The 26,533-nt window shown below is 43.1% G+C and overlaps 1 pseudogene; it reads left to right on the forward strand.

Annotated features, from left to right (window-relative positions):
- Positions 1–13,067: 13,067 nt before the first annotated feature.
- Positions 13,068–18,906, forward strand: LOC114894286 (annotated as a pseudogene).
- Positions 18,907–26,533: the final 7,627 nt, after the last annotated feature.

Genomic DNA, 26,533 nt, shown 5'->3' on the forward strand with positions numbered 1-26,533 from the left:
TTGCCTAACTAACATTTTCTGGTTATCTTCTAACTTTCAGCAATCACATTTCAGAGATGCATTCCCTGAGCCAACCATTAGTTATTGCAGTAATCTGTTTGCAAAAATAGCCACTATAATTTCTCTTGCTGCACACACACCCCCCATGCAATGTGACTTTGCAGCATCTTTCATCAAGAGATAAAGGCCTTGAGTCTGGGCTGGTCTTGGGACTTGTTTGGCCATTACGAGGTGGCAGAACTTGCAGTGTGCTAGTTCCAAGTCTCAGTGTCAAGGGGCCTTGCACACATTTTTTTGCTCTCTTGGGATCCTTTCCATCATCACCATGATAACAAGCCCAGGCTAGCCTCCTGGAGAATGAGAGATCATGGGAAGCAGAGATGAGCACCTGAAGTACCTCTAGATCAGCCAACTCAGCAGCTGACTGAGATGCACGGGTAAGCCCGGCCAAGACCAGAAGAACCAACCAGCAGAGCCCTACCCCCAGGGCTAACCCACAGAGTCATAAGCCAAGTATTCATAAATGGTCATTGTCTTAAACCACTAACTTTGGAGTGGTTTATTACACAGAAAAACCCATGTGACATGTGTATATGCACTAACACAGTAAAGTCTTTATTTTCTTTTAAGTTTAAAAGACTTCAAACATTTACTGAGTGGATGTCCAGACTGTGATACAGAAACAAAGTGAGATTTCATCCTTACCCTTCAGAAATTAATAGAATCTTTTGAATAACGAGGCACCCTGGGCCTTTTGCCATCTGGACAAACCAGTTCAGACTTGCTGAGGAGTCCTAAGAAAGCTTCAAATTGCCAAAAAAATTCCACATGGCAATGATCTGAAGGTACTAGAGAGAGAAATTTGGGATTCACCAGTACAGAAGTGATGGGTAAAGCTAGGGAAGTGAATACATACTCTGGGAGACAAAGCATACATAGTCTGGTTTGGGGTGGAGGCTATTTCAGGTGACATAGTCCTAGAAAGCCTCTCTGATGAGGTGGCATTTGAGCTGAGCCCCAAATGACAAGAAGGAATGCTCAAGGATCAAGCCAAAGAAAAAGGATTCCAAGCAGAAAGATCGGCAAGTGCAAAGGCCCTGAGGTGAGGAGACAAGCTCCTCAAGGAACAGAAGAGTTAGTGTGGCTGCACCAGGCTGATCAAGGAGCAAGCAGTAGAGACAGTGGAGAGGTGGGCAGGGTCGGTCCTGTTGCCTGTGGTAAGGGCTCCTGATTTTAAGTTAAGTGCAATAAAGAGGAAGTCACTGGGCTTCCCTGGTGGCGCAGTGGTTGAGAGTCCGCCTGCCGAGGCAGGGGGCGTGGGTTCGTGCCCCGGTCCGGGAAGATCCCACATGCCGCGGAGCGGCTGGGCCTGTGAGGCATGGCCGCTGAGCCTGCGCGTCCGGAGCCTGTGCTCTGCAACGGGAGAGGCCACAACAGTAAGAGGCCCGCGTACCGAAAAAAAAAAAAGGAAGTCACTGAACAGTATCAGGCAGAAAAGTAGCATGATGTAACATACATGTTAAGGGAATCATGTTGTCCGCTGGGTGAAAACTGGATTATGGGGAGCAAGAGTGCTGGGTGCAGTTAGGAAACAGGACAGTCTTGAGGAGGATGGTGGAGGCTTGGAACTGGGGGTGGCGGGTCATGGAGAGAAGAGGGTGAGCTTGGGAAATAGAAACCAGTAAACAGAGAAGGCACTTTCAGTCTTCAGAACTCAGTATTATTATGAGCTCCTTAGATGAAACGTGCCCTTAACATAACCACGCTATAAATACATAATGACATGGATATCTTTAAAGGTGACATTTCACCCCATCATTTTTTAAATTTAAGTGGTAAGAAATGGGAAGTTGATTGAATTATTCCAGCTCTTCAAATCCTTTGAAGACTATGATGATTCCAAAGGGAAATTATTATGTTTGGTGATGAAAGTGTCCAAGTTTTCATTTATGGACCGATTGAAATGGGGAGTAATTTTCCAAGTAGAATTTTCCCTTCCTTCTTTAGAGAAATTAATGCTGCTCAGGGATGTCATTATGGTAGAAACAGATAAAGAGGTCGGTACGATATGACCTGGGTAGAGATGTGAGTTGCTTTCTATTGTATAATGAATGCAGTTGAAAATATGGTCAATAGCGGGACCTGCCTTTTGAGTGTGTACTCTCTTTCTGGGCTTGCTTTATGGCTAATCTGGTGTCATTTAACATCGTACTCCTTGAACTCAAGAAACAGAATATCTGACAGGATGAATTATCATATAAAAATATTGTGATTAAAGCTATTTCCCTTGGACACAGCCTCACTTTTGTGGTATGCCTGCCATAAATACCAAATGACTCTCATCGTGAGAAAACATCAGACAAAACTAAATTGAGGGACAATCAGCCTGTCCTCTTCAAAATGTCAAGGTCATAAAGAACAAAGAAAGGCTGAGAACTGTTCCATATTAAAGGGAAATGTCAGCTGTATGCAATGTTTGATCGGAGATGAAAGAACGTTATTGAGAGAACTGTTGCAATTTGAATACGGGCTGTATATTTGATCATCACATTTTACCAATATTGTAAAATAACCAGGATTTGATAATGGTATTGTAATTACAGAAGGGAATGTCCTTGTTCTTAGGATATGAGGGCTAAAGAGTTATGATGTCTGAAGTTCTGAAGTGGTTCAGCAAGAAAAAAAAACAGGAAAAAGTACATAGAGATGTGTGGCACAATACGTTTGGTAAATCTAGACAAAGGGTAAACAGGTGTTCACTGTTTCATTTTTGAAACTCTTCTGTAAGTTTGAAATACGTAGTTTAAATAGAACGTTTAAAAAGTTAAAAAAAGAAAAAGCCATTTTCCTTTACAGGTCACCTCACAGACTGTAGTTTCTACGTTGGGCAAACACCAAAATTAGGTATTTCTAACTGCGACTGCTCACACAGAAGGAAACCACAACAGCACAAGGAGAAACTGCTCAGGAATCACAGCAGAAGGTTCTGGGATTGCTCCCATCCAGACCTTCTGCGTGTTGATATCTGAACCTATTCTGTCCCATGTACAGCCCCAGTTCTTCTCCTGGATATTTTCAGGATCTCTCTGTTCTCTGGTTTTCTCCCCTCTGCATCTCTTTGAACGTCTGACGTCCTGCATTCTGCTCTGGGAATCATCTCTGATTTTAGCACCTTAGAATAAAGCCACCCGTAGTGAGTCCCTGTGGCACACTTAAAGACACTCCAAGCAGTGATTTACATGCTGGGGCTACAGGACATGGAAGGGTGCCCCCCAAGGCACTCCAGAGGGACAGTGCAGCCCGAAGACTTGCAGGGAGGAATGTGGAAGGAGCACTGCTGAGAAGCTGCAGGAGCCATGTCCTCTGATGTTACTTTCTACAGAGCTGCAGTGGGATCCAGAAGAGCTGAGTTTCCATCTTAGCTGTTTCAGGGTCCAGCTCTGTGACCTTGGACTTCTCCCTTAACCTCTCTGGGCTTCATTTTCCTTACCTGTAAAATGAATGCTGAGGCCCTCTCGGGTTTAAATTATTCATTATGACCCTTCAAACTCTCTGATTCAACTCCCTCTTCATGACATCATAGGGTGTTGCAACCTGAGGACTGTCCGTGAGATGTGAAATCATCGATTGAACACTGACACATGGTGAGCAGGTTCTATGAGCCCAGGCCTGTTCACAGTGGTTACAATTCAGAATCCTGTATCAAGCAGATCTACTTTCAAATATTGGTTCTTCCTGTTCTTAGTTGCTCTCAGAATTTGGACAAGTTATTTACTCTGCCTAAAACCTCAATTGTCTCATCTGTAAAACGGGATCTGTAATGGTACTTATTCTCAAAGGTTATTGAGAAGATTAAATGAGATAATGCATAGAGTACCACATAATGAGCATTCATTAAAAATAGTATTTCTAAATACTATTAATGATATTCTATTAGAATGTAAGAAAAATCCCTTTCATCCAGGATACTCTGATTGAACTTACATGATTGAAATTCATTTAACAACCTGACAACAGTGCAGAAAGGCAAGAAATTTAGTGATAAAGTCTGTGTGGCAGAGACAAACAAGATTCTAGTAGGTGAAAAAGAAATTTTGGCCAGGATTGGAATTATTCCTGGCTTAAATATTCAAAGTACTACTAAGTATGGAACAACTTAAAAATATATATGTAAAATCTTATTTATTTTTAAAATGTATTAAATATAAAACTAATACATGGATACTTCTAACTTGAAAAAATAATTTCAAGTAATACAGAGTTAGGAAAAGTCTTCTTTATTGTTAACCAAGCCTCACTCTACTCCCCAGATGTAATCACTATTATCAGTTGGGATGAATTTTTTGAAAGATTTTGTCCTTCTATTTATTTTTGTTTAAATATTCTAAAGCTGGGAAATAAAGGGCCGAGAGTTTGTGACTGTTATGTTGGTTAGTTGTTCCCTTTATCTATATGAAATATCTCTTCGGGACTTCCCTGGCAATCCAGTGGTTAAGTCTCCGTGCTTCCAATGCAGCAGGTGTGGGTTCAATCCCTGACTGGGGAACTAGGATCCTACATGCTGTGCAGTGTGGCCAAAAAAAAGAAAAAAAAGAAATATCTCTTGTCCCTTTAATGCTTTCCAGTTCTAACTTTGCCTAGAAATGTTTTTCAGTTCTATTTTGGTAGCATGTACCTCTTATAGCTTTTATATGTATTTATTTTCAACCTTTTGACATGCTTATACTACTGATACATCTCTTGTTGATAACACAAGAGTTGGGCCTCTTCAACTTGAGCGATGGTTTTCTTTAGTTCTGTGATTTCTTTTTCTAGTATTGCTTTCAGAGCTCTCACTCCATTCACTCTATTCTCTCCTAAAATTCTCATTAGATGTTGACACTTCTGACTTGTTCCTCCAAACTCCTTAATTTTTCTTCTATACCCCATAATTTTTTTGCTTTTTAAATCCTGCATTCTGGTAGAATTCCTCACCTTAGTCTTTCCGGCCACTGGTTTATGTTACACCAATGTCTATTTTGCTGTTCGGCCCATTACTTAGCTGTTAATTTCAACAGTACATTTAAAAAATATTTCCTAGATCTTTAACTGAGCATTTTTTATGGCTACAGTATCTTCTTAGATTTGTCGTGGAATAGGGATTATAATCAACTCTGTTTCTTTTTTTTCTTTTCTTTTTTTTTTTTTTTTGCGGTACGCAGGCCTCTCACTGTTGTGGCCTCTCCCGTTGCGGAGCACAGGCTCCGGACGCGCAGACTCAGCGGCCATGGGTCACAGGCCCAGCTGCTCCCCGGCATGTGGAATCTTCCCGGACCGGAGCACGAACCTGTGTCCCCTGAATTGGCAGGCGGACTCTCAACCACTGCGCCACCAGGGAAGCCCAACTCTGTTTCTTAATTTGTTGAGTTTGGTGCTGCTTTTCCACTTGTTGATCCACTCAAATGTTTGCATATTCTTGCCGATTTCCTATTGCCCCGACTCTGTGACTATTTTGTCTTCGCCATGACAACCCATTCAATGATTCATTCATTATGTTGGGTAAGGGGGATCTGCTTCTAGGTGGCGTGGACCGCAGCCTCTCTCCAGGTTGGGGAGTAGCAGGTGGGCACAGGATGTGTTGTTCAGCAGGGCACGCCACCTTCTGGACAGGAGCAATTTCTAATACGTTTGGTCACCATCGTCCTCAGTGTTGTCCCTCCTGTCCCATCTGAATGCCAGATTCTTCTGCTCAGACTAAGATGGTCCTGTTGAGCACTTTCTAGCCCCGCAGAGAGTTGGAAGGGGAAGAGGAGTCAACTGTTTGGTTTGTCTGTTGGTGGTATCCCAACCAGTGATCCAGAAGCCACCACACCCCAGGTCCCCTTCCACTCCTATCTTTGCCACCTCTAGGCTGAAAGCGCCCCACATTGTACAGACGTCCTCTCCTACATGGGTTTTCACTTTGTATGGTACAATTTTACTTTCCTTCTGATCTACCAAAAAAACCTCTTCTTGTTTTCCATCCTGATTATATATTTTTAAAGATATATTTCTCCTATAATTTCTAAGATGGTGCAATGGGAAGAAGTTACAGAATATTGTCGGGAGCCTATCTCTTTCTGAAGCGACTTTAAAAACTGTTTTCTTTTAAGTTTTATTCTCAAAGAGCACAGGAAATCGTGTTGTATTTATTTATTACAAGGAGTTATCTTTATATTCTGTCAGGGTTATATTTCAACTCCTTGAAAGCATATTCATTATAGAGATGCTCTTGTTAAAAGAGAAACCTTTGAAGAATGCCAAGGGTTATCTTGGCAGAAATCCACAGTAAACAGAGCTCTGGCTCAAAAAGACAACAATAAGCAGTTTTCCAGATAAATGACCCTGTAAGAGAAGGCACAGTTCTGCATCTGACAGTGTTGCGTGTGTGCGCACGTGCATGCATACGTGTTTGTGCTCTTAATAGAAAGTTTCATTTGCAATTTCATGTTAATTAGTGGCCAGTTATTGGCCAAGACTTGATATTAAGTTAGGAAATAAGTGTAACGAGAACTTGTATCCATCCCATGAGGAAGATTCTCTTACGGAGAAAACGAAATATAACTTCTGCCTTTTCCTCCATAAGATAGCAAATTCAGCATTAAGGTTCTGCTCTCTTGTATACAAAGTCTAGGTTTCAAAAGAAACCTCTGACCATTTACTCTGACTGGCAATAGTATGTTCTCCCCTCTTGAACTCACTTCTATGCTTATCATTCATTCTTACATTCACTGTAGTGGCTAATTTTTGCTTTGCCATAAACCACCCTAACTACTATGGGGCTTAAAACAACAGTCATTTATTCAGCTCAGGCATTGACCGGGTGCTCTTCTGTCTGGGTGGGGCTTGGCTGAGCCCAGGCGGCCTCACTCACGCATCTGTGGTCAGTGGGTGATTTGGCCGAGGGCTGCTGGGCTACTGGCAGAGGTGATGGGGATATTGGTCTGACTGGTCCACTCATCTCTCATCAGCTTGCAGCCTAGCTTCCACTCCTTCACGGGGAAGCTGGGACCCAACAGCAGAAAGAGGGTAAAACCAAAAGCATGAGCCCCCCTGAGGCCAGAGCTTGCCTCACACTTGTTAATGTCCCATCGGTTAAAGCCAGTCAGTCACAAGGTAAAGAATATATTCAAGGAGTGAAAGAGGGAAAGAATTTGTGGCCATGTTGCAATCTATCAAGTCACATTATAGTTAATTCTATGAATTCAATTTACCCAGACACATTTAAGATTTCTCCACAAAATTCAAGCGACGAAGAAAAAAATATCACGGGGAAATTACAGCAATTACATAGTAATTTCTTATTCTGAAATAACACGAGATTGGGTAGGAAGACTGAGTTCCAGACCCAGTCCACCATTTTTTTTTTTAATCAATGTGATTTTGGGCAAATCATGTAGTTTCAGAATTAGATTTTTTAACATTTAAAATGAAGGGGTTGGGACTTCCCTGGTGGCGCAGTGGTTTAGAATCTGCCTGCCCATGCAGGGGACACGGGTTCTAGCTATGGTCTGGGAAGATATCACATGCCACGGAGCAACTAAGCCCGTGCGCCACAACTACTGAGCCTGCGCTCTAGAGCCCACATGCCACAACTACCGAAGCCCGCGTGCCACAACTACTGAAGCCCACACACCTAGAGCCCATGCTCTGCAACAAGAGAAGCCATCGCAATGAGAAGCCCACGTACCGCAGCAAAACATAGCCCCCACTAGCTGGAACTAGAGAAAGCCCGTGCAGCAACGAAGACCCAACGCAGCCATAAATAAATAAATTTAATTTTAAAAATAAATAAAAAATAAAATGAAGGGTTTGGACTGGATTATCTCTGAGGCCTCTCTTCTCACTCCATTATTAATAAGAAGAAATTTGACATAAGGTGTATAAAAGCAAACAAATTCTTTATCTGGAAGAATTTACATGAACAAAAATTCTTCTGCACCCAGCAAAAGTATAGGAATTTCTATTCCAAGAATAGAAGTATTCTATTTAGACATACTTAATACAATAAGTATTCCCAGATTTGGACTTTGGATACTTAATCCCCAAAAGAAAAACTTTCATCTCTCTTTCTCCAACCTGCCCACTCCATCTTTGACCAGATTTCCTATGACAAGATCAAACCAATGGACTTGGGCCTGACCTTCCTGCCTTGCTGTGCTCTCCCATCTTAGGTTACCTTTGACCTTGTTGAGACAAACTGTGTCCTCTACCTTCTTCTTGTTCCTAGAAGTTAGTGTCACATGTCAATCATCAATAAACATTGGTTGAATGAATGGAATAAAATTGAGCTGATTTTCCACACTGAGTAGATTCTGCATATGTTTCCTTGAGGACCAGAACAGCATATTTTGGGGGAAACTGGAAAACAGTGGCAGCTACACCTCCAGGCTCAGTTAGAGGCTTTCTACCTCCAACATAAAGCGATTTGATTTGCTATGGCCATGGGAGTGGGAATGCACTTTGCTCTGTAAGATGGAGGAGCAAGCCTTGCATTCTCCAGAACACGAATCAGAGATTCCATTCTGTTTGGAATAGAAGAAGGTGGTAAGGAACTCAAAGTTCAGCCACCACCTGGGCATCACCGATCTGGAGCGTTAAAGGCACTTGAACCTCAGTTCTCTAAGGCTGAGCCTAGGACTGGCGCCAGCCCTCTCAGCAGCAGGGAGGCAAGTCCGTTCACGCAGCCCTGTTGGTCTACACATATATACCCCAGCCCATCTCCCATCAACGGCACGAGCACCAGGAGGGAGACAGGGAGGAAAACAGTCTCATCATGTTCTCCCAACAAAGCCAGCATTTGGATAATCAGCAGGTGACCAGCGATATTTTTTTGAAAGTCATTGGCTTTCCATCCAAGGTCTGTCATTATTCTGTCCTGGGTTTTGGCCAAGATTATCTCTGAAAGTAAAAGATGGAAATAAGCAAACTCATATTGAACAATGGGATTTCTTCCATTTAACTTAAATAAGCAAGAAAAACAACAACAAAATTCAATAGCAAAGGAAAAAAAATCCCGGTCATTTTCATTGACTCACAATAGAGCTACTAAATTTAATGCAAGATAACTTATTGATTAACCCAGTGAAGTAGGTACTAGAAACGAGTCTTGCAGGGGAAACAAAATATCCGATTTGGGAAAAATTATATTCAAGAGATTCATGTTCATTTTAAACCTCAAAATGTAACTAGTAATGAAAAATTGAGGGCTTAAGCTTGTGATTAAAACTGATTTAGGAGTGGCCTTACCCAAAGCCAAGGAAATGCAGTAGGAGTCCTCATTCTCTCTCTTGCATGGTTGTTCTCCACTTAATTAATTAACGCTTAATTGTTCCACACCATACTCCTGTGAGAGGGAAAGCTGGTGAAGTCCTGCCATCTTAATGAGAAGGAACGCGAGGCAATGGGATGTAAAATGATCTCTTAAGTCACAGAAGGATCCATGTTAGAACCAGTGCAGAACACACGTCCTCCCAGCTTCCTGTCCTGTGCAAAGAGGGGCGTCTCTGAGTAAGCAGATGGTTGCCCTTCGTTCTCCACCAAAGGCAGCCTTTTTGACTTAAAGCAAGAGGAAGTTAGATTCTGCACCACATTTTCTGCAGCCTTTCAAGACAAGCAGCTATGATGCCATGTACCATAGTACCTGGATTTCCCAGTGTTGACTATTTACAAAGGGTTTGAAAAGGAGAGAGAAAAATGGTTGTATGTAAACATACACTGATCTTTATTTTCTTATGACTGGCTGCCTTCTAAAGGGAGCTAGAAATGTAAAGTTGGGAGCAGATTTTCAGAGCACTGTGAAGGTAACACATTGTGATTTCCCAGCCACATTTACAAACATTTCTAAGTGGTTCTTCCACAATGTCTCGAGGGATGGAAGTAAATAAAGTAAGTGTTTTGGTGGATATAATACACTATTGGGTCCCAAAGCTCTTTAGTTCAAGATTAAGAAGACTAAGAGAAATTGTAATTGGAATAAATCTGGAAAACTGGAAGGAGTAGGTGCTCTTAATAAGTTTGCAGATAGACCGTGAAATCCCATTCAAAGAGCAGGAACAACTTGGCTCCTAGCGCTACCTTTATTCAAATTCATGGAAGGATAAGTCAATAGTGTTTGAAGTGCCTCAGAGCAAGTATGTATGTGACAAGCACAAAAGAATTACTGAAGGCAGGAATCCAGCTCTGTGTGGCAGGGTTACTGAAATCCACATTATTCACTTTTGAACCATTCAAAGGAAAAAAAGAAAGAAAGAAAAATATAGTATAAGCAGGTGTTTCCTTTTCAATGTTTTTAGCAAACGCTCTGAGCAATTGGACACAGCTGCTTCCTTTGGCCCACACAGGCCACCATTGTACTGCAGGTGGTGGACGGCTGGATAACAAACAACATGGGGGATGCTTCGGTGTAGTTCACCGGCCGCACTACTCGGCCACTCCGAGTTCAGACCTTCTTGTGAATCTTGATGTTGCTGGGGAAAAGGAACCCTCCAGCCCCAGCTTAGAGGGATGAAGTTAAGGTCCCACTATCTTGGTCAAAGAACCAAATCATCTTCCCAGCTGTCACAGGATGACTTGTGTCCATGCCCTTCCCTCTTTCATATGTTCAGAAAGTGACTATATTTGGAGATGGGGTTTTAAAGAGGTGATGAAGTTAAAATTATGCCAAGAGAGTCGGCCCTAATCTAGTTTGATTGGTGCCCTTATAAGAAGAGGAGATTAGGACACAGAGACATCAGGGATACACAGCACAGAGCAAAGGCCACGTGAGGACATGGAGAGAAGCTGGCCATCTGCAAGCCAAGGAGAGAGGCCTTGGGAGAAACCACACCTTCAAGGACTTCCAGCGTCCAGAATCGTGAGAAAATAAAATTCTGCTGTTTAAGCCACCCGGTCTGTGGTACTTCGTTAAGCAGCCCAAGCAGACTAAGGCACCAGCTCTTGATCCTGCGCTCACCTGCGGAGGAGCAGACCCCCTGTATCCAGTCAAGCGATAGGAGAAACGTTTGTTGAATGAATGAATGAATGAACGAATGAAAGAAATGGACATGCCTCTCCTTCAGTTTCCTTATTTCTCTAAAAGAGGCACAGTTCCAGTAACTGCATCACAGCACTATGGCTGGACATACCCATCAAGGGCTTAGCACATTGTGGCCGGCACATGGGAAACCCATAAAAGTGTTTGCTCTTATGACCTTTACTATTAAGCTTTGAATAGTTTTCGTCTTTCGGTGGCTTTATAGACAATGAGCCTTAACGTAGGCAGTGAGATGCATTCTTGAGCACCGGGAGCATTCTACTTCACGTAGTTCCAATAGAACTCGGGCTGTTTTTCTCTATTATGCTCAGTTGGTTTGTGGACCAGAAACATCACAGAAATTAGAAATGGATGCGACGGGTCCCATCACATCTGTCTCATTCTTTAATGGTTGGATTAGTTTTTTTATGACTGTATGGTGTTTTATATCAGGAGTGGGAATGGAGGGAAGGAATGAACCCATATTCTTTACTTTCCCCACTCTTCCACCTCTTGAGTCCCCGCAAATGCACTGGACCCAAAGCAGGCAGAACTTGGGTCTGGACTGTGCGTTGGGTGGAAGAGGGTGGGGTGGGAGAAAGGCCAATTTCCTACAACAATGTTTGTCGTATAATGAGTGTTAGAACATTCACGGTTTTTGTCTTAACGCTTCCACTATGGACTAGATTTTACTTATCCTTGCTCAAAACTTTCCTTAGCTTCACACGATTACATTAGTTATCCCCCTCCCTCCTACAGCACAAGCCCCCTGGTTAAGCTAACAGAGCCAACTCTTGGGATCCCTGTGTTTCATGATTATGGAGCCAGCCTTCTTCACGCTCCATTAATCTCTCAAACCAGCCTCAGACTTGGGCTGCAATCAAAGTGTTTCCAATGTTAACCTGTCTGCCTTCCATGAAGCTTTGTTTATGTGATGCTGTCTTGGAGGGCCCCATGCCCCTTTTGTGTCCCTGTGTCAACTTCATTTCGTCACTGCATTATCATTAATTTGAGGTTTCTCACTGCTGATTACCTATACGTTTGCGCACATCCGGCATCCCTGTTAGGTCAGGAGCTTGTGGAGAGCTCGCCTGGCAGGGTTTGCATTTTCTGTAACCCATGTGTGAGCAGAGAGTTCTTACTAACTAAGTGATGGGATGAGAGGGGCCAGTCACCCATCCATGTCTACCTTTGATCCCTCCGCCCATCGGTAGCACCACGATTGTTTATTTTCTCCCTTGATTATTCTTTTCTGAGCAGTCAGTGTAGTGCAGCACATTGAAATTGACAAGTATGCCACTGAGAGGTAAGGCAGAGAGGGAGAGTGTCTCAAGTTTTAGATTTTGATGCCATGTGCCTCCAGGAAAAGCTAACAGAGTCGGTTCGGCTATTAGGTGGGTGGGGAACACAGCATACAAAGGATGCATGAGCTCACAGCAGCAGCCATAATAAGGTGAACCGAGGCAGGTGCCAACGAGGGAAGAGAAAAGGGGGAACTTGTCCCAGCCAACTGTCAGCCCTGAAAGCAAAGGGTGCCAGCCGGGAGAGCTGTTGACAAGGGAAGAGAGAAAGAGGATGATGGACGAGAAGGTGAAGGAGAAATCTAGGAAGTACGGCTGCAGCACAGCCTCCCGCCTCTCACCTCTTCAGGAAAGGATGCTCTGCCCCACCACACACTGCTTGCCCCCCAGGACGTGGGACACATGGGTAGTCAGCTCAGGCACAGAGGGCTGGCTGGTCGCAGGGTCCCCTCCCTGGCAATCAGAATTTCCTACCGTGAACTAACGTCAAAGAATTTTCTTCTAGTCTTTCCAATGGAATCATAGAAGCATAGGATATTAGAGCTACAAGCAAGTTTGGAGATTTTCTTATAAACCCTTCATTTCACACTGCCCAGTAGCACACAGGGAAGTTGGAATGGGTGATTACCCACTGTTTGCCAACCACGGTTTGCCATTTCTGTGTTTGTTTTCTAGCGTGCTTTTTATTGAAGTATAACATCCTCAGATAAAATTGCACAAACCATAAGTGCATCATGGCTCAGTTTGTGTTTCACAAAGGGAATCCATCTACCCATGGAACCAGCAACCAGAGTAAGAAATACAATGTCCCCAGCACTCCAGGAGCCCTCATTGTGCCTCCTTCCCAGGGCAACCCCTTCCACCTCAGGTGACCTCCATCCTGATTTCTAATTTCTAATCCACTTAGCAGTTTTTGAAATGTATATAAATGAAACCAAACAGTAAGACCCCTTTTATGTTTGGTTTTCTCCACTCAACATTGTATTTGTGAGATTTATCCACGTTGTTGCATGTAGCAAGAGTTGGTCCATTTTTGTTGTCATATAATATTCCATTGTGTGAATATATACTTACTCAATGTCTTTATCCATTATACTATTGAAAGACACGTGGGTACTTTCCAGTTTGGGAATACTATGATTAGTGCTCTGAACCTTCTAGTGCATGTTTGTTGTTGCTGATTTTGCATATCTTTATGCATATCTATTGAGCATTAAACTTGGAGTGGAGTGCTGGGTCATAAAATATTCCTACATTCAGTTTTAATGGATATGGTCAAACAGTTTTTTGTTTTTTTGTGGTATGCGGGCCTCTCACTGTTGTGGCCTCTCCCGTTGCAGAGCACAGGCTCCGGACGCGCAGGCTCAGCGGCCATGGCTCATGGGCCCAGCCGCTCCGCGGCATGTGGGATCTTCCCAGACCGGGGCACGACCCGTGTCCCCTGCATCGGCAGGTGGACTCTCAACCACTGCGCCACCAGGGAAGCCCGTTCAAACAGTTTTCAAAAGTGGTTGTACTAATATACACTCCCCCAACAATGTATAAGTATTGTCTGCCCTTTCCATTTAACTACTCTGGAATGTGGGTTACAATTTGCATTTGAGACTCACAGGTATGGAGTGAGGTTTTTTTTTTTCCCTTGGTGGAAACATTCAGTGAGCTGGTTAGTATACTCTCCTCTGGTTTCTGATGCCTACTGCCGGAGCAATCTACAGGACTCCGCCAACCTGGAAACATTTAATGCCTTAGGTGGAATGATTCAGAGAAGGTATGAGGCAAAGAAGTCATACTCAATTTGGGAAGTTAAGAATTCTACATATGACACTAACAGGCCACAAGTAACTACTAAAGTGTTTGGGACTAATGTTAAATGTTCTCTCGGTGTGTGTTAAGTATTGGGTACTAATTGTTAAATGCAAACAGTAGAATTGGTCCCTGAGTGCAGAGAGGAGAGAGACGACAGAGCACTGGGGCCAAGGAAAGCTTCAGGAATGAAATGGGACTTCAGGTGGGCCTGTGAGTGTAGGATATTTGCAGGCAGAGAAAACTAGAGCAACATTTCAAGACCTTTTCTGTGCAGATGGGCGTGCACATCTGTGTCTATGTAACACTGAGCAAATATTTTCATATTGACAATTGCCTAAATTGTCAGCACCTCGAGGAGAGGCATGATTATGTCAGAAACACGAGGCGCAGGCATCAGCTCACAGAACATTTCAATGAGGGTGCCATCCTTTAAGTTCCAGATTGTCTTCTTGTATCCTGCATTAGCTGCGACTTCAGTCATTTGGAGCAAAAGGCGCTCTGAAATTAGGGGGAGGTTTAAAACATGGTTTGTATGTTGTCATCAACTGTTTAATGTAGGGAAATGGATTCTACCGATTTTTTTTCCACCTCACATTTTGAAATAATGAAGTAAATCTCTCATTTCTTGTAGGTACTTAAAAGGAATAAATGTTATCACAATTATATATCACTAGAAAGGTCACTATGATGCATTTAACTTGGTGGGTATCTTTTTTTACCTCTTAAGTAGGAAGTGTAACATAGATGGCCTTGCCTCCAAATACTAATTTTTCACTTTTTGTCTTTAGAAAACAAAACCACAGGCAACATCTTCTGCTAAGAAGTACATTTCCCAGCCTTGTTTTTAACTAGGTGAGCCCATATAACTAAGTTCTGTCCAAAGTGGTATAAACAGAAGTATAGTCTGAGACTTCTGAGAAGACTGCCTAAAAGAGAGTGGGGTAAGCCTTCCTCCATCTTCCTTTCTGCTGCCTGGAATGTGGCTACAATGGCTGGAACTCCAGCAGCCACCTTGGACCATGAGGTGATCTTTTGAATGGATATGGAAAAATAGAGCAAGAAATCAGAGCAGAAAAATAGAGGGAAAACTGACCCATGAAGACTGTGGAACTGTCCTAACCTGCTGATTTTCAGTTGTCTCTTATATAATAAACCTTTGTGAGTTTAAGCCACTGCAAATGAATCTCTGCTGTTACAAATCAATCTCTGTTGAACATGACGTTTCCCACTGATGCAGATGGATAGAAATGTATAATCCATACTTTCCCAACATGCAGACTATGGCCATTCAATGGATCCTGATGGTGTTTCCCTCCCCAAAGGCATCCCAGTGGAGAGGGATACGCACCCAGCCCCATGTTTGGCTTCCTGCACTATTCATGAATGTCACTATTAGGTCAGTCCTGTTTATTCCCCTTCCCTTGCTTCTGGGTTGATCTCAAGACTATGGGAAAAAGAAGAAATACCTCTCCTCCCTTCAGACCTCTGTTATGACCTTTGTGTCAGAGACATCCATGGCCCAAAAGACTTGAGGTACCTTGGGGGAGGCATGATTATGTTGCCTTGACATCCTACCCAAAGATATGAGAAAACCGTTCCTCTAGAAAGCTCATGTGGCAGTTTGTATTTTCCAAAAGTGAACACAAGAACATCTCTGGTCCCACATGAGCTTCAAAAAATTGTCCACTGGCTTCCCTGGTGGCACAGTGGTTGAGAGTCCGCCTGCCGATGCAGGGGACACGGGTTCGTGCCCCGGTCCGGGAAGATCCCACATGCCGCAGAGCGGCTGGGCCCGTGAGCCATGGCCGCTGAGCCTGCGCGTCCGGAGTCTGTGCTCCGCAATGGGAGAGGCCACAACAGTGAGAGGCCCGCGTACCGAAAAAAAAAAAAAAAAAATTGTCCGCGTCTCTCATCACAGGTGGAGTCTATGTCCCCTTCCTCAATACCTACCCCTCCCCACCACGTGCATTTCTAGTTCCAGGAACTGACAGTCACTGAGCAGGAGTGTCACTACCTATACTTTATCCTTTCAACTGTTTAGCTGTAAAATTACCACATACTCTGTTCAGAGGGCCTCATTATTATCAGGACAGAACCAAAGTGTTGCTGTTGGGATTCATGCTCTGTGAGAGAAGGCAGGGACCGTTAGGAGCAGCCATTCATTTTATAGATAAAGACACCACGCCCAGGGAGGGTAAGTTAATTGATCAGCTTGCACAACTAGTGGCATGAAACAGGGCCTTGATTTCAGGGCTGTGCCGGAGCCAGCTTGGACCAGCTTGCAAGGATCGATTTTGAAATTTTCAGGAATTTTGCAGGTCTGTGGCCATGGTGGGAATATTTGCAACCTGGGAATTGGCACACTCTCCAAATCAGGGCTTTCCTCTCCCCTCCTCCCCACTGGGGAGCTAGTTGTCACATGTTTGCCAGCGCACCATTGGCCTTGGTGTTCCCTCCTGTCTTGAGAAATGGAATGGGCTCTAGGCTTTTCTCTCTGTTCCCGCCAGCCAGTTGTCCTGCGCTCCCTTGCTTGTCCCTCAACAGGCTACAGTTCCTCCAACATAGGGCTTGCCGTCCAGATTTCCCTCCGAAACCTCCAGACTTGTCTGTCCAAGCTTGGCGTCTCCACCTGGACATCTCAGAGTCATCTGAAGTTAAACCTGTTCCAAGTAAAACACTTGATTGCCTAGCTGCTTCCTCCAGCCTGCTGTCACCTCAATACCATGCACCACTATTCCCCAAGCATTCACACTGGAAAACAGGGAGGCATCCTTGATTATTCCTTCCTTTTCCTCATATAGTGGAATTGTGCCCCCCAAAAGATATGTTGAGAAGTCCTGTGAGTGTGACCTTATTAGAAATAGAATCTTTGTAGATGTAATTAAGATGTAAGTTAAGATGAGATCACACTTGTGAAACACTTAATGAACAGAAACCTCACCAAATGGAGTCCGGAGACCAGAAAAGGGAGCTCTCACGCCCTGTGACGGTAGCAGAGCCCAACAGGAGGAAGAAAGACTCTCCTCTTTCCTGGGGAGGACTCAGCCAATGAAAACCCATGGACTCTGTTTACTACGGCCCTGCCAAGTTCCTTTCCTTCTCTATAAAAGCGCCTTCCTTCCCTTGCGTGTGGCTCCACGTGGTTGCAGACCCCCAAATTGCAGTTCTCTGCTGATCCCAAATAAACCCATCTTTGTTGGAGAAATATCTGGCAGTCTGTTTGTTTCAGGTCAACATACTGGAGTATGGTGGATCCTTAATCCAATACGGCTGGTGTCCTTATAAAAAGAGGAGAAGAGACACAGAGAAACACGAGAGAGACACCATGTGATGACTGATACAGAGATTGGACTGATGTGTCTGCAAAGCTAAGGGGCACCAAGGCTTGCCAGCAACAGCAGAAGCCAAGAGAAAGGCACGGAATAGACTGTCCCCTAGAGCTTCGGGGAGTGCATGTCCCTGCCAATACCTTCATTTCAGACATCTAGCCTGCAAAACTGTGAGAGAATACATTTCTGTTATTTTTAAGCTGCCCAATTTGTGATAGCTTGTTACAGCAACCCTAGGAAACTAACACATCTCACAATCCCTAGCCTCTCCACGTTTGTTCCACCAGCAAGCCCTGTCAATTACGTTTCTAAATAGAACTCAAATCTGTCTCTCTGCTGCCACATTAATCCAGACCATCTTCATCATCAGCGTGGACACTGCAACAGTTTCCTAACTGGCCCAGACCTGACCCCTCCAATTCATTCAGAAGGATGCACACAGAACCTCAGACCACGTTCCTCCTCTGCTCAAACATCTGATTTCCCCTGCTCTTAACATAGCCTCCAAATGTCTTAACATGGCTTGCAAGATGCTACCTGATCTCTTGATATGTGAAGCCTCACCCTCTCCCTCCATGCTCCAGATACACAGGCTTTTTTATTTTTTTAATTTTATCTTTTTATTTTTTTTTTTGCGGTACGCGGGCCTCTCACTGTTGTGGCCTCTCCCGTTGCAGAGCACAGGCCCTGGACGCGCAGGCTCAGCGGCCATGGCTCACGGCCCCAGCCGCTCCGCGGCATGTGGGATCTTCCCGGACCGGGGCACGAACCCATGTCCCCTGCATCGGCAGGTGGACTCTCAACCACTGCGCCACCAGGGAAGCCCCAGATACACTGGCTTTTTTATTGTTTTACTTTTAATTTTTTTAGTTCTTCAAATTTGGCAAATTCCTTTTCATCTCAGGACCTCTGCAAGAAGTACTTGCTCTGCCTGGGGAACTCTCCATTGCCTTCCTCCTACTTACTATCTTTCTAACTGCCTGCTCCTTCTTACCTTTAGGTCTATAAAATCTTTCCCTCCACCTCTGCTTTTTTCTTTCTTTCTTCCTCTGGTAGATTGCATTTTCAAAGATGGTCATATAGAAGATTCACATATCCCCCACCTTCCGATGGCCCAAGACACTGGAGCTCTGGAGGCAGCCCAAATATCCTCAGAAGAGTGCCCCCAGGAGAAATAAGCTTAACCATGATGGCATCATCAAGTTCCCCCGATCACTGAGTCAGCCATGAAGGAGATGGAAGACAACAACTCACTTGTGTTCATTGTGGATGTCAAAGCCAAAGAGCGCCAGATCAAACAGGCTGTGAAGATGCTCTATGACCTTGATGTGGCCAAGGTCAACACCAGATCAGGCCTGATGGAGAGAAGAAGACATATGTTCAATTGGCTCCCTTCTATGATGCTTTGGATGCTGCCAACAAAATTGGGTTCATCTAAACTGAGTCCAGCTAACTCTAAATATAAATTTTTTTCACCATAAAAAAAAAAGATGGCCATAATGGTAGCCTCCTTTCCACAAGCTTTCTACAGTGTGAATTTATCATTCCTACAGCAAGAAATAGAATTCAGTTTCCTTTCACTTGAATCTAGGCTGGCCTTATGATTCACTTGTAACCAACAAGAAATCGTTAAAAAGTTTTTGTTGTGTGATTCTCCAGTCTAGGTCCAAAAAGGCCATGAAGTTTCCACCTAATTTTCTGGGATGCTTGGTCTGGGGGAACCTGGCCCCCGTGTAAGAAATCCAACTGCCCTGAGACCACCAGGCTGGAAACACCGTGCCTCGTCACTCCAGTTGACGGTCCCTTGTGAGCTCAGTCTTTTAGCCACTCCTTCCCCCAGACACGTGAGTTCAGCTGTTGGGAGCCTCTAGACCAGCCCACCCACCAGCCGAGTCCCACAGAGTGTTTCAGTGGCTCTAGAGTAGAAGAATCACCCAGCCACACCCTGACTCTGAATTCCTGACCCACAGAGTCCATGAGAGATAATCAAACAGTTGTTGTTTTAAACCGTTAAGTCTGGGGGTAGTTTGTTATCCACGGTAGCTACTCACAACTCACAAACATTGACTTATTGGGCTGACACCTCCGAGAGAATGGAGGCTCTGTGAGAGCAGGTGGCACATCTGGGCTGCTCACTGCCGGGTCTTCAGCAGTTAACACAGGATGCGCAATGTTATAGGGGTTCAATAAAGGTAAGAGGGTCCCAAAGTCTTAGTGCACAGACTTCTGGGCTACCCTGCACTGAGTGAAGCAAGGGAGGAGCTCTTGTCTTAGCCACTTGTAATGGAATCTGACATTTGCAATTTCAGTTGTGAGGAAATAACTTAGAACTAATTTCTTTCTGGCTTCTAAGCTGACCAGTCTTATTTAGAACCTTCTACTGAAATGATAAAATGTATTATAAGCTATATTAATATATTTCAGTAGCTGAAGTAATTTGGTAATTTTAAATGTCGGAAAGTAGCTTCATACTAAAGCTGAAAAAAAAAGGCTGTGATTAAAGGGAGACTATCCAATATCAATAAGAGATAAATACTATTTCTTATTTTTTTTCACCATCCATTTTAATAAACTCATTAACCCATGTGATGATGTTTCTGCCAGGGGATATTGAAGAAATCTACACATTCACCTTAAACAAAATAGAATAGGAAGTACCAGCCTCATTTACATAATTGTTTTGGATTCCCCAGATAGAAATAATTTTCAGGGTTGTCTTGTCTGAACATAATCTGCTATTTAAACTGGAGGCTTCATTTTTTTCTTTCAAATTCCTTGTGATAAGAATCCAAACTGTCTCATAATGTTAAATCTTGCCTGAAATGTTTTATACATATCCTGGTCCCTTGTTGCAAGATGATTCTGACCCTAAAATTAGAATGTGAACATGACATCTCTTTATTTCTTCAGAACCCTTCTCTGAAGGTATCTGAAAATGCTACCAGCCACTAATTCTTCTCTCAGCTAGGTTTCAAGATATTTTCTTATACACTCCTCCTACATAGGTGCTCAATAAACCTGGGATTAAATTTCTCAATGAAGGTCACTCAGAAGATAGATCATACAGTTATAAATTGATTACTTTGATTTTCCCTTCAAAAGGAATGATTCACCTCACATACATAACCTCTCATGCACTTAAAAACAGTCTGTAATTGTGAAACTGTTTTATAAAACTCTTTTGAACTTTCTAAGAATTACTTGTCAGAGGTGGTTTAAATTAGTGTACAAGTCAGGATGGGTTAGGCTGTGCCACATTAACAAATATCCCCTAAATCTTAGTTAATTATTTCTTGCTTATGTTACATGACCAATTTGAACTGATGTATGTGTGTGTAGGGGATCTGTTCTCTGATGCTGTAGTCACTCGGGGATCTAAGCTTGACAGAGATTCCATCTTGGATATGTTTCCAAGAGCACAAAGACAGGAAAAAGGACACTTGGTAAATTGTGCACTGGTTTTTGATGCTTCTGCCTGAAAGTGATGCATATCTCATGTCCTCATGCTTCGTCAGCCAAAGCAAGTTACACAACCATGCCAACTTGCAACGGGTGTGAAGAAGCATAAGCCCTCCGTGAGCCTGGAAGGAGACAAGAACCGGCATGTCTCTGCACAGCTGCAATGACTACCAAAAACTAGAAGGTGACCCAGGACTTCACAAACAACCAGGCAATCTCTTGTCACGAGGGAACAAAAAGTCCAGACTTTCTCACTCTCACTTAAGATTTATTTCCAAGTGCCCAGGTGAAGGCAGTTAAAATAAAGGAATGTTTCAGATAAATACCACCTCCTTTGAAAGAAAGTAGATTTGTGTTTGCATACCATAGTATTCTGTATCTGGTAGTGGCCCCAGAGCTAACTACTGTGGGATACTGGATAGTAGACCAAACACTCTTAAAAAGGAAACGCTTAGGGTCTTGCAACCCAAAATGTGGGACTGGCAGCATCAGCATCTGGTGGGCGCTTGCTCTAAATGCAGGTTCTCAGGCCCTGTCCCAGCTCTACCAAATCAAAAAATTGATTTTAACAAAATGGTTAGGTGATCCATGTACACGTTAATATTTGAGGAACACTGGATTGATTAGGATATCTGGGGTATGCCCGTGAAATCAATGACATAACATGCTTGAAAGTACATAATTGAGGTCCCAATTTTAAAAAGGTCTCCTTTTTAAAATTTGGATTTTTAAATTGTCATGGGCTCAAGATGCAAAAAAAAATTTACAGCGTTGAATCATAGAAGCAAAACCTGCTGTACTTAAGAATTTTATCTGCCTAATATTTTGCTTGTTGGGTGGGCCTCATGGGACTGGCATCTTATTTTTCCAGTCTTGAAGAGAATGGCAGTCGTGTGATGTTACTTTAGTGGACTTCAAGGAGAGGTCAGATTGTACCATGCAAAGTACAATTTACACATAATGATGAATAGTAAGAAGTTCAGGTTTTCCCCCAAAATTCTTTGAATTAGTCCTCAAGTCTTCGAAGGCAAAATACTGCTCCCAAGCTTTATGGAAAGCAGATTTTATTATAGCCTATCTCAGATTCCACCTATTTTGGGGAGAGGGTATTATTCTCATGTATGTGAAAGACTTCCTATTATTAACATTAACAATGTAGTACATATCAGAGGTAATAGTCATCACTTCTGTTTTTTTTCTTCCCTAAATATGAGTATTTCCAAAAAGAATAAAACAGAAGGATTGAAGTGAAATGAAAGGAAATAACTGCATGAAATGATTTCCTCCCTGAATTGTGGGGCTGGGGGTGCTTTTTATGAAGTCTCAGCCAACGTAATCCCAACCAGCCAGGAAAGGTAAACCTGATGTGAGGCTCAACAATAACGCTTCAATTTGTTTAACGCTGGCTGTGAAAATAATGTCACTCTACATGAATTTCTTAATGTAATCACCACCTGGGGAGAGAAAGAAGATACAAACAAGTTGTCATATATTTTGCGGTTCTATCTAACATAAATAAGCCAAAATTTATCCACCAGTTTTATGATGTATTTTCCTTTAAACATGGCTCTGCCTCAAAACTACTGCAGCAAGATACTGAAAACATTAATGAGAAACATAAAACACGTGCAGATAAGCTACAAAACTATTTCTGTATTCAGAGTCACTAAGAGATGCCTCAGTTAGCCTGATAATCTAGACGTCTTGACACCATTTTATTCCCAACTGTTGGTAGTAATTTTTCTGCTACCCCTAAAATAAGCAAGTTTCCTCATCAGTGGCTACATTAAGCTTGGCTAGCTGTTATAGTGCTGCCTCTGGGTTCAGTTCAATGAAAATCCTGTTTCACAGGAAAGTAGATCATGTTGCCTAACTGAAATTTAAGATACTGAACTCAGCAGAACTCAGAGCAAACCAGTTTGCTCTTCTAGTTTTTTTTTTCATTACGCGGGCCTCTCACTGTTGTGGCCTCTCCCGTTGCAGAGCACAGGCTCCGGACGCGCAGGCTCAGCGGCCATGGCTCACGGGCCCAGCCGCTCCGAGGCATGTGGGATCTTCCCGGACCGGGGCACGAACCCGCGTCCCCTGCATCGGCAGGCAGACCCCCAACCACTGCGCCACCAGGGAAGCCCTCTTCTAGTATTTTTTAAAATATGTGAGTTTTTCAGAAATAGACTCACAGACATAGAAAACTAACTTATGGTTATCAAAGGCAGGGGGAGGGGTAAATTAGGAGTTCGGGATTAATAGATACACAGTACTATATGTAAAAAGATAAACAACAAGGACCTACTGTATAGCACAGGGAACTATATTCAATATCTTGTAATAACCTATAATGGAAAAGAATCTGAAAAAGAATATATATATATATATATATATATATATACACATATATATGATTCAGTTTGCTATACACCTGAAACTAACACAACATTGTAAATCAGCTATACTTCAATTTTAAAATGTGAGTTTTTGCCATCTGACTTCTGATATGACCCTGAAGAGGTGAATTTGGCTATAAAGGACTGATGGTTGTTTCACAGTGCATCTAACCAAAGTTTGGGTGTTACAATGCTCTTAATATAGCTACGTAACCAGGTTGTGCAATGCTACTCACAAAACCAGAAAAGCTCCCTTCTTCCCTTCTTTTCTTTCCCAGTGCTAACTTTCAATGACTGTTTTCTCCAAATCACTCAGGAAACCATTGAGGACCATTAACAGGCTATTGGAAAGCCCAGAGCAACTGCCCAAGGACAGGAGAATGCACTGGCTCTTTTAGAACCTGGGAAAGAGCCTACAGATCATTGCCACTGAGCTGGCATTAGAAGATTTCCTTCTCACGGCGTAATGTATAGTAGCCATTGTCCAGTGATGAACAGAGCACTACAAGCCCTCCGTCTTTAGGTCTCTGCATTTCCTGCGGTATTTTCTGCCCAGGCAGTGTCTTTGCAAAGTCTTATCTTACCCTTTTTCAATAGTTATAAAGAGCTCTTAGCCAGATCCACTTATATAATACAGTATTGCCAACCTCATTATCATCAAACAGAATTAATTAATTGCTCAGATGACCAAACTAATGTGCAGGGCAGCTTGTCTTTTGCTATTCAGAAATGTTCTTATTTAGTTTATATTCTCTTTTAATGCATTAAGGATATTCTCTCTAACTCCTTAACTGAGGCAGGACTATTTACATTCCTTCAAATTTTTATATCTACATAATAAAATACTGCTTTTCTGTGATTGCTTAATATTTTTTCTTACACTTATGTGCATCTTCCTAACACATCACATTTGTTCAGTGTTGCCTAATTATCCATGAAGCTTCATTCGCTTATTCAATACATATTTATTATCAGCCACTTTTCTAGTTACTGAAGGTACTTCAGTGAACAAAGCAAAGAAATATCCCTACCCTCAAGAAGCTTACATTATTTTTAAGTTGCAGCACTTTTAGGTGATCTTTTAAAATAAAAATCCCCAGCTTAAAAAACAAATCTATTTGGCCTCTTTATCCATATGTCCAAGTTATAGCTAGTATTTGGAAATAACACTTATGAACCAGTTATTTGGTGCCTGGCAATGTGCTGATTACTTCACATTTTGCTCACTTAATACTCACAGTAACTCCAGAAGGAGGTACTGTTATGATCCCTAGTTTACAAATGACGACAGTGAGGCTCAGAGAGATTAGTTAAGGCGAAGATATAAAATTTGATTTTTCTTAGCTCTCAACAACCATTTCACATTCTAGATGATGCTTTACACACATTTCATAAGTGGATGAATGAATGTATGTACGTTTTGGAATTCCCATTCTGCTTGCCATTAAACACCAACAACTTGATGACGTTAGAACAGTCAACCCATTCTGTGGGGAGAGAAGAAGGTGGGAAGGGGGGTAGGGAATTGATTTTTTTTTTCAGTGAGTTTAGGCAGATGATTTTATTGGTGTTTGGTTATTACTGGAGCTGGTTGCCTTATCAGGTGAGAAGCTGGACAGAGACAACAATTCCCTCCACTTTGGGGCCTCAAATTAGCTGCCTCTGGGATTCAAGCTCTTCAGTAAAGTGTTGGAGAAGAGTTCCCTCAGAGTCCCAAGAATTAGAGAAGAATTGAGGGGTGGATACTGGCCACCCTGAAGGTGATGGTAAACTGGCGGCAGCCTGAGCTCAGAGAAGGATGAAACCAGGGCATCTGCCCCTACAGTCAGCATTAGGGGCTGCGCCTGTAAAACTTTTCAGAGGAGTCCCAACTTATGATGGTTCAATGTATGATTTTTTTGACTTTATGAAGGTGTTAAAGTGATATGCATTCAATAAAAACCAGACTTCAAATTTTGAATTTTGAGCTTTTCCTGGGCTAGCGATATGCAGTAGATACTCACTGTGTCCTAATGCTGGGCAGCAAGCCACAGCTCCCAGCTGAGACAGGAAGTGAGGAGCAGGGCACAACCATTAAAAGAATGACACTGCCATCGAAGATACAACAAAACTGGTTAGAACCTACTAGACCCAAGATGGTGGAAGATTTGACTTAGAGTAGACCTTGGGCCTCATTATACGCTCATTGTAATACATTAGCATATGCTAAACGACATGATAGTTCTGAGGCCAAGTAAAAAAGGCCCAAAAGTGGGTTGTACTCCAAGTCCTGGAAACCCCCACCCGTTCCCCAAAATAGTCGAAATAATCCTCCTACTGGTTAGCCTATGAAATTACCCAATCCATAAAAACTAACCACACCCACACCCTGGGGCACTCTCACCTTCTGAGATGGACTGCATTCTGCCTATGAAATGTGTATCCCTCTCAATAAACCTGCTTTCACTTTACTGCCACTGCTCTTGAATTCTTTCCTGAGCGAAGCCAAGGACCATCACTTGGCGCCCATCCCAGGGACTCGCCCAAGACCTGGGACATTACCATCCTCTCTGGCCCCATTTTCCTACAACACAGGGCAGCCACGTGATCATGAGGGTTAACTACATTCTGTACCCAGACTACCACTGTGTTTTTCACTTTCAGTGCAGTATTCAACAAATTACATGAGATGTTCAACACTTTACTGTAAAATTGGCTTTGTATAGATGATTTTGCCCAACTATAGGCCAATGTGAGTGTTCTGAGCACGTTTACGATAGGCCCGGCTAAGATGTGATGCTGGGTAGGTTAGGTGTATTACATGCATTTGCTTCTTATAGTTTTCAACTTACAGATGGGTTTATCAGGACGTAAATCCATCATAAGTCTAGGAGGATCTATATAAGATTTGGAAAGATGGAAGGCACCTGTTGCATGGGACAGAACAGCGCAAACTCATGGTGAGGGAAATGACCACCGCCTTTCCCTATGCTCTTACTCCGCGGCCCCAGAATTCCAGTTTAACCCCACAGGATTCCCACAAGCCTCCTTCCCTTTTCTCAGCTACCCTTCGCACCTGTTCTCTCCGCCCGCCATGTGTGCACATGCGCGGAGCGATTCTTAACTCCTGCTTTGGAGACCGCGGGGCATCGATCCACTCCGGGCTCGGCTTCTTCACTTGTCGGCCCTCGATTGAGGCGCCTTGTAGCGTCACTTCCGGTGGCTCGGCTTCCGGCTTCCGGC

This window comes from Monodon monoceros, unplaced genomic scaffold (assembly GCF_005190385.1).
Source record: "Monodon monoceros isolate NGI ecotype Baffin Bay Population unplaced genomic scaffold, NGI_Narwhal_1 Super_Scaffold_13, whole genome shotgun sequence".
Classification (NCBI taxonomy): Eukaryota; Metazoa; Chordata; class Mammalia; order Artiodactyla; family Monodontidae; genus Monodon; species Monodon monoceros.